The following is an 8,758-nucleotide window of genomic DNA, read 5'->3' on the forward strand; positions in this document are numbered from 1 at the left end:
GACTAAGAGTACTTCATAGGATTGTTGTGAAAATTTAATGAGATAAAAATGCAAAGTTGCGAGCACAGTTCTTGGCATTTCGGAGGAATCTGATAAATGTCATGCCACTGCTGTTTTGGCGTTAGTGTGGTGATCCGTAGCAGACACCTCCGGCTTTCGGACCATTCCGTTCAACTCACAACCTTGGAAGGAGGCAAGCTCCAGGCCATCGGCTCCCTTCTTAACCTCTTTGGGCCTCAGTTCCCCCATTGGTGAGATGGAGTTTCTCTGTTGCTGCATTATGGGGGTGAGGGTGGTGTGGGAAGGGTGCCAGGGATTGGGCACAGGAAGCTACCCCCAGCCCAACTGCTGAGCTGCCAGAAACCTGGAGAGTATATGCGGTGCCACTTTAGGGCATTCCCTGTTTCGTTTCAGGGTTCCTGTGTGGAACCTGAGACCACCAAAGGCACGCTGTGGTGCCGAGACCCAGTGCCTGCCTCTCGGCAGCACTGTTGCAAAGCCATCACCTCTTTCCTCCCCTTCCCATCCCCCACCTCTGGACTTAGTTCATGAATCTCCCTCCGCTATTCCCTTCTCTTTCAGGCCCAGCCAGCTCCGCGTAGTTTTAGCTCCTGGTACCCTCCAGGGCATTCTGCAGAGACCCCAGGTCTGTGATCCACAATCTTGCCTTCTATCTGGGTTCCCAGCAGCTGCAGGGACCACAGAGACCACCTTGCGCCCCACCCACCTTCCTGGGTGGACGCCCAGATGCTAGGCCTCTGAGACCCCTTCCTGTAGAAGCACAAAGTCCCCCCTCCGGGCTGGCCCCACTCACCACTGTGCTGCCCACAACTTCCGGAGGGAGGCGGGTACCTGTGGGTAGAGCTAGGGAGCCCCAGCTCACCAGTTCAGGACTTGGAGAAAATAAAATAACCTGGTCGCACCTCAGTGTGCATATCAGTAAAGTGGGATGATAAATAGTACCTTCCTCCTAAGGTCAATTGTGAGGATTAAAACAGAATATTCACAAAAGTCCATAGCTCGCTAGACTATAGTAAGCGCCTGCTTCATTTGTAGCAGGTGCTGTGACTATTACCATGATTATTTCACCCTGAAACACTTTGAGTAGGACAGTGGAAAGACCCTTGACCCCTCCGGGGACAATCCAAGAGCCCCTTGGCTAAAACAGAGCAATGAAGCCCCACTGGGTTCGGGTTTGAGACTAACCTCACCACCACCCTCAACCTGGTGACCCAGCACAGCTACGCTGTCTGGCTGTGTAGCCCTGGGTGTAATCCATGTCTGGAGGTAGAACACTGGAGTTCAGTGGGGCCTGAGCTTTCTGGAGTGAGGGTCACCGCAGGGCATGCACTGGAAATCCAGATCCCTGGGCCGCTCCCTGGGAAGTTCTGATCCAATAGGTCCAGACTCCTTCTGGGATCTGTGTTTATTAAGCATCAGGATGATTCATATGACTCTGCCGTTGGAACACCGGAGCCTGCGGGGGTGTCAACGCTTGTTCACTGGTTACAGGTGAGGTCGTCCCGTTGTCACCCACCTCGGGCCCTGCGCCCTGGTGGTCCAGGGCTGGCGCTGTGGCTTAGGTGCAGCCTCTCCCACGTGTACCTGCGAGGCCTAACCTTTCGCCCGTCTCAGGGCCTTGATGCCCTCGCCTGTAAAGTTGGCATCAGCGAAGACCCCAGACGGGAAGGGCTGAGTGAGCAGGTGTGCCCCAGGGACCCTACGCGCCCCCCGCCCCGTCGCGCACGGAGGTCGTCCTGCGTCTTCCGGATCCCAGGCCAGCGGGAGGAGGGGCTGCAGGGGCGCTGCGGACGAGGGGAGCCCAGCGCGCAGCGCTCCAGAAACCCTGACTCTTGCAAGGGAGAGCCAGCCGAACCAGACGTGTGCGGGCAGCAGCCGCCGCGGTGGTCTGGGACGCGGGTGTCGCCTTCCACAGGACCTGGGTCCAGGGACCCAAGACGGAGATCTGGGAGGAGGGGATGCCCGTGGGGCCTGAGACCCAGGCGGTTTCGGAAGCGAAGTAGTTCCCCCGAACTGCTCCCCACCTTGTCCCCGCTTCCCTGTCTTTCTGCCCCTCTGTCCCCTGCAGCTGCTCGCCCCTCCCTCTTCTGAAACCCACCGCCCGCCGGAGGCTCCCTTCTTCCTGCTGTCCCGCCCGCGAAGCTGCTGCAGGGACGGTGCACCCTTGGGCTGCACTCACCACCGCCCCTCGCCCGCGACGTCCTCCTGGCCCCCCATCCCCAGCTTTTCTGCCGCTGTTCACTCCCGCGCTCCGCTGCAGCTCAGCCCGCCCTGCAACTCTCCCTCTGTTTTCTGCCCGGCTCTTCAGTTCTGCGCTCTCCTCTTCTCCAGGCTTCTCTCTCTTCCTCCTTCTCCCTCTCCCCTGTCCCCTCTCCATTCTCCTGCGCCCCTCGCCAGCGCGCTCGCAGAGCATGGGCTCCTGCCGGGGCCCTTCTGGTGCCAGTCGCTTTCAGGCTGTGGGCCCGCCGGCTGGTGGAGGGGAAGGTCGGGGCGGCCCCGGGCGCCCGCGCTCCTGGGCCCCATGGTCAGAGGAGGCTCCTCCTGGTCTCCCTTCAGAGCTCCTCGTCGGAGGAGTCATCGGAGGACCAGGAAGGAGGACCCCCACAGTTGCCGCAGCCTGTGCTGCGAATCCGCTCACACCACACCTCTCACCCCAGAAGCACAGTCATCATTGCCCAGCCCCTTTGAGACAAAAGGAAGAGCGCGGTGGGGATGATCAGAGGGAACCCTGTCTCAATTCATGGTGTGTGTGTGTGTGTGTGTGTGTGTGTGTGTGTGTCTTATTCATTTTTAAGTAGAGCGGAGAAATTCCTAAGAAAATGGGCAAAAATTACAGATAGTCCCATTTTGTCCGGTATTATCATTGGAAGGGGAGGAAGATGAAGAAAGAGCCAGTATTTGTGGAGTTTGTTTCAGGCTAGAAATAGAAAAAGGCTGCAGTTGAGTAAGGAGGTGGCCAGAGAAGCAAAGTTTGTTGAACGCTGAAGATCAGCTTGTAAAGGTGGAGTTCCTCAGGCTTTACTCCGGGAGCCCTCCCTGGGGAGGAAGAAAAGGCAGGGTCAGTGCTGGGCCATCCCGGGTGTGTGGACCTGCTGGGCTAGGTCTGATCTGGGCGGTGCTGTTGGGACGGGGGACGACAGAGCCAGGAGGGGCCAGAATGAAAGTCGCAGAAAACCAGAAACAGGCTACAAACTTCTCCAGTCTGCCCACCCTCCCTTTCCGTTTGTTTCATTAAAACCCATTTCCAATCAGAGGACCACAGGCCAGGGAACATGGTGAGCCCAGCCAAAGACACTTTCAGGACAGATGCTATAGAAACACAGTACTTTCGTAAAGAAATCAAACTGTAAATCAAAGATCAAAACTCTGACTTCGTCCCTTCCTGGAGAGCATCTTGAAAAGGAGTCCCAGAGCATCAGCAATGGTCATCTCTGGGTCAGTGGGGACAGAATTGTCTCTTGACCTTGATCTTAAGTCATTTCTTTGTGATGCCTGAAACATGGGCACTGAGCATTCATTGTTCTGTAATAAGAGGGCACAAAATAGTAATATTTTGGACATTGTTTTTTTTTTCCAAATAAAATGAACAAGGATGGGTGCCTGGGGGTGGAATGGAATTGTGTGCAACCTCAGATGACATAGAATCTGCAGGCGGTCTCTGTGGTGTACAGAGGAGCCCCTGACATGCCTACCTGCCCCAAAGGGTGGTTGCAAATTGAGTTTATGTGGGAGAGTTTAGAACACTGCTTAGTTCATAGGCAGGGTTGGTCGGTGTCATTCTTGTTATAGTATTCACCACTTGATCCATGATGCAGAAGTGAACTGAAATTCGATTTTTTTTCCTCTCACTGGGGACTGTGTTTGGTCGTAAGACTGTGTTTGTCTACCTACAGTGGTGGGGGTGCCTGAGCAGGAAGCGGTGCTCCGTCTGCTGGAACTGCTCCCTCCCCTAGAACTCAGCCCGCCTGCCCTGGGTCTGCCACAGCTGACAATTCCATCTGGAGTCTCCCTTACGGGAGGCAGCTCCCAAGTCTTTGCTGTTAGCCCAACCTCAGCCGCAAAAATCCAAGCCGCTTCAGGTCCCCACTGCTCTTCTCCTGTGTCTTCCTTCTCCTGGGCAGCATCCTGCAGAACACGACACGGCTTCAAACAAACAACCGCATTCACTGAATTACACAGATTGATGTCCAGTTTGCCAAAATACCTCAGGCTTGCTGCCTCTCCAAAGCCCACGCATGGAGCCCTGAAATGCCGGCCCACTGGCGGGACACTCACACCCCTCCAGATCCTAGCAAGGCTGGAGGCTGAAGGTTTTAAGGTGGCTTTCTGTTCTACTGCCATGAAGGATTACGTTGTCGAAAAATATTGAAGGGTGAAGGGAGGTGTTCAGGCAACTAAATCAAGAAAGTAATTTGCAAAACAGCACATGCACCATGTGATCCCGTTCTTATAAGGACACGGTAAAATCACTAATAGGAATAACAACAGCTAATGCTTACTGGGTGCTGACTAAGCATGCACACTTCCGTGTGTGTGTGTGTGTGTGTAACTTACACACCAAAACACCAAACTGTGGCAAGTGGTTCTCTTGGTGGTGGCTTTGTCATGTTCCTCTCCCGTTGTGTAGTTGTGTATGGTCCAGGTATTCTACAAGAAACACATCTTACTTTGTAAACCATTCCTGTGAATTTTTTAAACATCATGTAAAGTCCATTTCTAGCACTCGTTTGAAGTGGAGGGGCTGGGATTGGAAGCTGCACCCCTGAACTGGCTCCACACCCACTTTCCTTCCTCCTTCAGGACTGGTTTCTCAGAATTCCATCTGTGATTGCTGCCGGACTGGAAGGGATTCATCTTGGGATTTTCTGTAGTAGCTTAGCAGATGCCTTAGCCTACTCTAGATGATCTATACATAATAGTAAATAAGATTTCTCCAAAATGATGTTTTAATCAACCTCCCCAGCCGCATCAAAGCCCAGCAAAAACCTTTCTCCCTCAGGCAGGTGGCTTTTCTCTTCCTCAGGAGTGATTTCACCTCTCTGCACCTTATCTGTTGTGATGGAAGGTGGGGAGGAGGAAGGCCATCCCGTCTGATCTGAACCTTCTGGAAGGAGGGCAGGGGTCCCCTTGGAGCTTACAGTGGGGGGACTGGTCTAAGGTCCTCCCTTCCCTTTTGCTGTCACTGTTACCTTTCCCCTCTATCTTAATGGTAGATAAGTTCGGCTCAAGGAATTGCTCAATTCCGCCAAATAATTGCACTGTTGTTGTTTTAACTGAATTGGTCAATCAGTTTAATTAAAGCAGGCAGGCTGGTAAGCCCTTCGTGGCCAGGGCGGTGCTGATACTTCAAGCCATACCCTTAGTAACACAGAGTTCCATCTTGGTGTATGTGTGCATGTGCAGTGTGTGTGTGTGTGTGTGTGTGTGTGTTTGTGTGTGTGTGTATTTGTGTGTGTGTGTGTGCCTGTGCACACATGCATGAGCATCTTGGTTTAAGAAAGTAATCATTTTGTAAAAAAAAATGATAGACAAAACTATTTGGTCAACAGTGAAATCAATTTAAAAATGATTTTTCCAAGCATCCTATAAACTTTTCCCTCTCCAGATTCTGGGAATCTGGGTTTTGGAAATACTTTGTTTTAAAAAATTATATGTTAAGTAAAAGGTGGCAAATGTTTTGTTGTTCATATTTTGGTGAAGTATATATTTCACATAAAAGGCACGACTCCTCTCCACAAAACTCTGTGTTCCAGGAGTATGAGTATGTGAGTTGCAAATGGAAGCATTGTTATACCCAGCATCAAACACCCTGCACTGACAGAAATGTGATTCCGGTAAATGTTAAGTTCCTTGCTGACCTCAAACATCAAATTAAATCTTGTGACAGGCATTGGAAATAGAGGGGGAAAGGGCTGAACAGACAGAAAGCTCAAGCAGTCACTGCATGCCGGTGCCTTGGGTGCAGGCTGCCCCCCTGCACAGTCCATCCCCTCCCTCCAGCCACAGAAACCCAAGGTGCCCAGAAATCGACATTGATAGTGAGAGTCAGGGGTCCAGCTAGAAGCTGCAGTTCTGCAACCAACAATGGCAAAAAAAAAGCTCTGGCAGCCCGAAGCCCTGGGTGCAAACCTGCGCTCCACCAGTCACTGGTAAGATGATCCCAGCAGGGCCAGGACTGGGGAAAGTGAATGAGGCTCTTGGGTACAACATTAAACGCAGCACCGGAACACTCAGCCATCGAGATAAATAATATTTTAATGCACTATCTTAAAAAATCAAAACGAACGCAAAAAATCTGCGATGCACAAAATATCAGCATTTTAAATAAAGATGGGATCCACCTCGGCGCTTGCCCGAGCTCCCTTGCTTGCCTTACCCTGACCCCGACCCTGTATTCCATCTTGATTTAAAATCTCACGTTTTGTTCCTCATGGATTTATTTTTGCATGGATTTAGATTTTTTATTTTGGTCCTGACGACTGAACATGTTGATGGCCCTTCAGCGGTGCCCCCAAGGTGAGGGTCTCTCTCTTGCCTCACCCTTGTATTCACCCTGTGAATAATCTCACCTTTCTGAACCTTAGTTTCCTTGTCTAAAAGGCAAGGTAATAACTGCCACTCCCTGGGACTGTTTGACATGACTCCAGGACCACAGGGAGTGAATGAGGAAGCTGGCAGTCCAGCTACCACCCACTGTGAACCCAGACGGAGAGGACTTCCAGACCCATGCAGTAATTCTTGGGGACTAGGACCTGTGAGCGAGGTTCGATTCCCAGTCCATCCGTCCCTGTCTGCCTGATACATGGTCACAACGTGTATTCTGCTGCAAGGCCCCAGGGCTGAGTCCTGTGAAATCCCTGTGAAATCCGGGGACCACACAGCGTAACCGGGAGACAGGAATATGACAGGAAAAGTTAACCCACAGGATGGGAGGTCCCAGGGCTGTGTGCACAGTGACAGGAGTGATCACAAGAGTGCATGGGGACTCACCCTGGCCAGAGACAGAAAGGTATACGAGAAGGTTCCCCAGGGGAGCCGAGACTCTGTCCAGACCTCAAAGAATTCGGAGAGGAGAGTGAGAGTGAGCCTGTATCTGGGATAACTGAAAAAAAAAAAAAAATGACTGGCTTAAAAAAAAAATCTCCAGGTGTGACAACTTACGTCACTAAAACAAAGTGTGGATTTGAGTTACTAGGTACTAATGAGAGTTTTGGAAAATGGACACAGCCCTGCATTTAAAGGAATTGTCTTTTCATGCTGGCTGATACCCTTGTAAACACACACACACACACACACATACACACACACACACACACACACACCACCTGACATCTCCATCTAACATTCCAGGATGGTGTCAGCCTTTCTGCTTCCTCCGTCATCCCATGTCTCCTAGAACTGCCATGAAGCTGACATGCAGCACGTGCTCGCTGCTGGGCATAGGTGGCCAGCCCATGGCTCCTTCCTGTACCCGTGGCTGGCAGGTCCCGTGCCCCAGGGCAGCTCCTGCCATCAGTCACATCTACTCCTCAGCCGCATCTGTCAAGGGGCACTGAGCAGGTGTGTCTGTGCTTCACTCAGGTCTCCTTAGTGGTTGCCAGTAAGCTGTGAATTCTTCCATAGAACTCTTAAATCCTTCCTCAATCCCCACAGCCCATGAGCAAGCCTCCTAAATCCAATCAATTAACACAGCCCAGAAAGTGGATCCATTTGCAGGAAAGCTGTAAGCTTGCACCTAATCGTCCTTCCCTAGGGGACTGGTTAGAGCAACTGTAGTATGGCAGGAAGGAGGCCTCCGTGGACATGAAAACATCAAGGAGAACAGTACGTGTTGATGTGGAAATATGTCCATGACATATATTGCTAAGTTTAAAAAACTTAGGCTCCAAACCAGCAGATGAATATGATTGCACTAGCTTTTGAAACGGTCGTGTTGGGTGAGTGTTTATACAGAGATGTCTGGGCCACCAATTATTCCCAGCAGTTACCGACAGAGTGACACCAGGAGAGTTCAATTTGAAAAATTGTCTTCTTTATTTTTTTAAATTTTTTTTCAGTGGTTGAATTTTTGACATGGGTATGCATTGTCTTCATAAGAAGAAAAAGGAAAAAAAAAACCCCAGCTAGGCAATTTATAAGCTTCCATGGAGCATTTTTGGTAAATAAGAAGTGTGGGGTTTTCCAGGTGAATGGAATATGCAAACCATGGGTGCCGGGGCTGGGAGGAAGGGACAAGAGGGGACACTGCTTAGTTGCGTAGGGTTTCCTTTTGGGGTGGTAAAATGTTAGGGAACTAGAGAGGGCTGGTGCACGTTGTGATTACACTAAACATTCTGCATTACTAAATGCCACTGAACTGGACACTTGGAGATGGTTAATGTCCTGTTATGTGAATTTTACCTCAATAAAAAGTGCCAGATTCTTTGGTAAAACAAGTCACCTAATCAAGTTATCTGTGTGTCTTCTAGTTTTATATGTAATAATTTTCCTGATTTGGAGCACGCTAGTATGGATGCTCCAGAGGACTGGTCTGTCCTGAGGCTGGAACCCGATTTCTCAGCCTGCTTTTTTGGAACCCAGAGGCACTGACTGCTAATGAATGGGATGCAGGGGAATAATTTCCAAGATTCCTTTAGGTTCGCAAAAATAGCGTATTCAGAAGAATGAAACCTCTCCATGTATAACATCTGATCCTTTTCTTATAGTCACTGTTGCTCTGAATTTCTCCTTCACACAA

At 50.6% G+C, this 8,758-nt stretch overlaps 1 long non-coding RNA gene across 1 annotated transcript; it reads left to right on the plus strand.

Annotated features, from left to right (window-relative positions):
* Positions 1 to 1,585: 1,585 nt before the first annotated feature.
* Positions 1,586 to 8,465, plus strand: LOC129457480 (uncharacterized). The gene is made up of 3 exons (XR_008649265.1): positions 1,586 to 1,704; positions 5,775 to 5,855; positions 6,622 to 8,465. It is a non-coding gene; the product is annotated as an uncharacterized lncRNA (long non-coding RNA).
* The last annotated feature ends 293 nt before the right edge of the window (positions 8,466 to 8,758 follow it).

Source organism: Symphalangus syndactylus, chromosome 11, assembly GCF_028878055.3.
Source record: "Symphalangus syndactylus isolate Jambi chromosome 11, NHGRI_mSymSyn1-v2.1_pri, whole genome shotgun sequence".
In the NCBI taxonomy this organism is placed as follows: Eukaryota; Metazoa; Chordata; class Mammalia; order Primates; family Hylobatidae; genus Symphalangus; species Symphalangus syndactylus.